The sequence below is a fragment of the Belonocnema kinseyi genome, chromosome 10, assembly GCF_010883055.1.
Source record: "Belonocnema kinseyi isolate 2016_QV_RU_SX_M_011 chromosome 10, B_treatae_v1, whole genome shotgun sequence".
Classification (NCBI taxonomy): domain Eukaryota; kingdom Metazoa; phylum Arthropoda; class Insecta; order Hymenoptera; family Cynipidae; genus Belonocnema; species Belonocnema kinseyi.
The window spans coordinates 75,255,300-75,259,481 of NC_046666.1; the positions used below are offsets into that span (position 1 = coordinate 75,255,300).

At 34.0% G+C, this 4,182-nt stretch overlaps 2 protein-coding genes across 3 annotated transcripts in view; one reads left to right on the top strand and one right to left on the bottom strand.

Annotated features, from left to right (window-relative positions):
- The window catches only part of LOC117182026 (6-phosphofructo-2-kinase/fructose-2,6-bisphosphatase-like), a 110,823-nt gene that overhangs the window by 33,522 nt on the left and 73,119 nt on the right, over positions 1 to 4,182 (top strand). For both annotated transcript variants that reach the window (XR_004468244.1, XR_004468245.1), the window contains exon 7: positions 1,672 to 1,765. The gene's annotated coding sequence lies outside the window, so the exon portion shown is untranslated. The remainder of the gene's footprint in view (positions 1 to 1,671; positions 1,766 to 4,182) is intronic.
- LOC117181208 overlaps positions 1 to 4,182 on the bottom strand; it is a 243,827-nt gene that overhangs the window by 5,734 nt on the left and 233,911 nt on the right. The gene's annotated exons all lie outside the window — the stretch shown is intronic.

Sequence of the window (4,182 nt, forward strand, 5' to 3'; positions counted from 1 at the left end):
TAGAAGAGACATAAGAAGTCACAGAAACAGGAGAGCCTGCACAACAAAATGCATGGACATAAAAGAAGCTAGAGAAGTATGCCAGGACAGGAAAGTATGGCGAAAAACAGTTAATAAAAAGAGTGTCAGTAGAGTGAATGACGCCTGAAACAAAAGACCTTGGCCACTAATAGTCCAAAGTGGGGAACCTTACATAACGTCTTTGTGAGGATCTTCACTTGGGGTGATTGCTAGAGAGATTGATCAGCAACCTGGGTCGGAGCAGTGTTGCGGAACGAACGTGTTATTTACATAAATACCACGAGAATTCTGGATCAATCTGAAAATTCTCTATCCATTCTACACATTACCCCTTTCCCCACCGAGTAATTAACGCCTATCCCGAAAGGGAAATGGCTTAATGGTGTAAATATAATACCTTCTCTTGATGAGAATGTAGAAATTAATTAATTTGTCATGAATATTGTTCTGTTAGTTCTTTTTATTGCTCGAATCATGAAAAATATCATTAAGAACATTTGAAATAATTATAAAAAAAGTAAATTTTTTTAAAACCGACACATGAGACGAAAAAGAAATTTAAAAACATAAGCTGTCATAAGAATGTGCCCACGCAGCTGGCTGTTTTTTTATTGCAAATAAAGTTTTTCACGATTAAAACACAAACTACGCATGCTATCAAAAAGTGATGAGAAAGAAATTTGTAGATCTTTTAAAACTGCATCACTTTTGTATTCACAACCTTTTAGCTATTTTGCACAGTTTAACCGCAAAATGTAATTCTTTATTTTTAATTCTTTTTTTATTCTGTAAAAATTTGAATTTCCAATTTTTTAAGAAAAATCAAAAAGTTGTTATGACAATTATGTAGGGCATTAACATTTTCCATCTCTTGATTTTTTGCACATCCTGCGTTATTTGGCCTAAAATGTTGATATTCGTGTGTTTTTTGGAATATTGTAAATGCTATAACTCCAGTAAATTTTGGTTTTATAGAAAAAATTCATGGGGATAAATTGTTCGCCTGATTGAATACCATAAATATCCGTACAGAAAATATTTGAATTTTGAAAAAAGTGGTCTCAACAATTTTCAAAATACGCTCTTTTTTTGAATTTTCACCCAAAATGGTTTCCTAACGAACTTGACCTTTATTTTAGGACACTAAAATATTATACCAAAGGCCAAACCAATCTGTCAATTCTTTAGAAAGTTATCATGCTAACAAACTAAAAATCTAGAGACACACGCAAAGACACATATACACACACATGCACAGCCAGACCCACTCGTAAAAACCCGTTTTTCGGATTCAGGGTGCCTCAAAACGTGGACATTTGACAAAAACGAGGAGGATCAAATTTTACACAAATCTAATACATTCACTGGATGAGAATGTAAAAATCCGGTTATTGGTAACGAACTGTCGGTACAAATAGCCTTATTTTCCAGCTCCTGATACTAATGCCGAAAAAATGCAGCTATTAGTACAAAAATGTTAGCACGCGAAGACTAAGCCATAAAAAATCTTTATTATAGCAAAAAAAATGTCTCACTAGTCTTTAAATTTACTTTTATACTTGAAAATTGTAAAAAAATGCATATATTAATACTTTTTAGAAAGTAAAAACTTACCAAATGAATTATGTATTTTAAAAATTTAATTTTCAGTTTTCTTCGATGGAGAGAAATCCCAGGACGCCACCAACAATAAGCCTTTTATTTCACTTTCCTCGAGTCACTTGTTTTGAACTGCACTTTTTAAGTAAGTACTTAGATTAACAAATTATATAGTGTCACTAAAAATGATATTTGTGTAACGAAAATGAAGAGAATAAGAAATAAGTGAAAAGAAAGAAGGACTGAACGAACCGTTAACTAAAAGTGTTGTGTTGAATGTTATGGGGGTGAACGAAGGGTGCAGTGATGTCGCGTGCCAAGTATCCCCACCTAGGATCCCTTGACAGCTGCAAATCGACCCCAAGCGTGCCCCAATGACGGTTGAATGCTCCAGTCATTCTTCAGCCGGCTGTGCTTGTTCGCTTGTACTATGTATGTACTTACATTGATGCATTTAATAACAGGGCTGTAGATATTTTATTTTACGCAAGGTGCATCTAGAGATTTAAAGTCACCCTTTTTAACATTAAAATACAACACATTTTGGAAAAAAATTAAAAAGCGATACAAATTTTGAAATAGGTACATATCAAGAGGGAGGTAAGAGCAATTTTTTTCTATTTCTATCCCCAAGATTTTCTTTTATTTTATGGAAAAAGAATTCTTAATTATTTTCAGATTTTATATAAATGACCGTTAGAAAAAGCACTTCACGCTATTTCGAAAACTGTTTCCAACACTCCCCTTCTTAAGAAGGATTAAATTAATTGAAGAAAATAAATTACTTAAAGGGAGAGCCCAGTAGGTAATTTTTTTGTCTTCAATTAATTTGATGAACACCTAAAATAAAAAACAGAACAAACACATCCTAATGAATTTAATGTGAAATGCTAAAGCTTTAAAGTGGAAATACATTACTTTTCTCAGCAAAATTTTTGAATTTCCCACTAAAAAAGAATAATTTGCTGATGAAATAAATGGATTTATAACCAAATAGTTGAATTTTCAATTAAGAAAGATAAGTTTCCATCCAAGAGAATTTCTACTATAAGTGATGGATTTTCAATTCAGAGGGACGAATTTTCTATCTAAAAGAAGAATTTAAAAAAGAGTTGACTAAGAAAAAAGAATTGTTAACAAAATTATTAACTTTTCAACCTACAAAGATGAATTTTCAACTATTTATTAGAATTCTTCGGCAAAAATATTTACTTTCACTCAAAATTCGTTGCATTTTTACCCAAATAGTTGCATTTTCAAACCAAGAAGACGAATGGTGTAAAGCACGGTTGAATTTTTATACCGAAAGGATAAATTTTCTATCCAAAAAGACAATTTTTTTTAAACAGTTAAATTTTTAACCAAATAGATAACTTAAAAAAAAAGAATAGAGTTTTTCACAAAATAATTAAATTTTCAACATAATATTTGAAGTTTTAACTAAAATTAAAAATGATGATTCTTCAACAAGAACAAAATGAATTTTTAACAGAATAACCGTATCCACAACCAAAACATATTATTTTTAACCTCACCGAAAAAGATCAATTGAAAAAAATAACATATTTTTATAATTAAAAATTTGTCATAAGGACAACTGCAGAATTTCGCTGAGAGCGGGTGCTAATCTGAAAAAACTGCACCCGATCCCAGTGAAATAGTCGTAAAAGTTCAGCCACAACCACGTCTCACGACCGTGAGATTGGTGGTTACAGTCTGTAACGGAATCAATACGACGATTCGGCAAAAGTTTCTCGCACACTGAGAGCACGTAGGGACCCAAGGACCACCGCCTTCTGCATTTTTTCCGCAAGTATTTTAGCATATTATTGACACGCAGGGAAGATTTTCATGCTATTAACGAGTGAAAGCTTGGTACCTCCAAGAGTGCCGATGATAAGGACGATTAGTTTAACAGAATATCCAAGGTACAATCCTTGCAATTCTCTCCTTGGCTATGATGTTCTTGTTGAAAATTCGATAACGAACATGGTCCGCTTCTCGAAGTCAAGAAGAACCATGTCAGGCCTCGAGTGTGCAACAGAAACAATTGACGAGAATATAAAGTTCCAGTATATGCGGCACTTCTCATTCTCGACAATTGACTCGATTTCCCTAGTAGCATTTAGGGGAGCGATATTAAGGTTAATGCCATAAGAGTGACAGCAATGGTAATAAACATTTCTTAGTGCCGCATTGTGCATTTGGATGTATGTCGTTCCCGCATGAGTTGGACAACTAGATAGTATGTGAACTAAATGCTCGGGGTGTGCATGGCACGCCCTGCCGCTATCATCGGACATGCCTTAGCTCAAAATGTGGCGACGGTATTTTAAGATGGAAATGACACCGGCTTGGCATGCCAAAATGAAACGCTCCGTACCAGACTTCAATCCGGGTAATTTAAGAAAAACAAAAGTTAGCTCACACAACATTGACTGATCCTGTACATTTCTGTGTAAGATACCGTGCATCCTCTTATCGAGGAGCTGTTCACGAAAGTTTTTCTCTTGTGCTTTCTTAATCCGGGCTTTCAGGAGTGAGTACTCGAGATGGATAAGA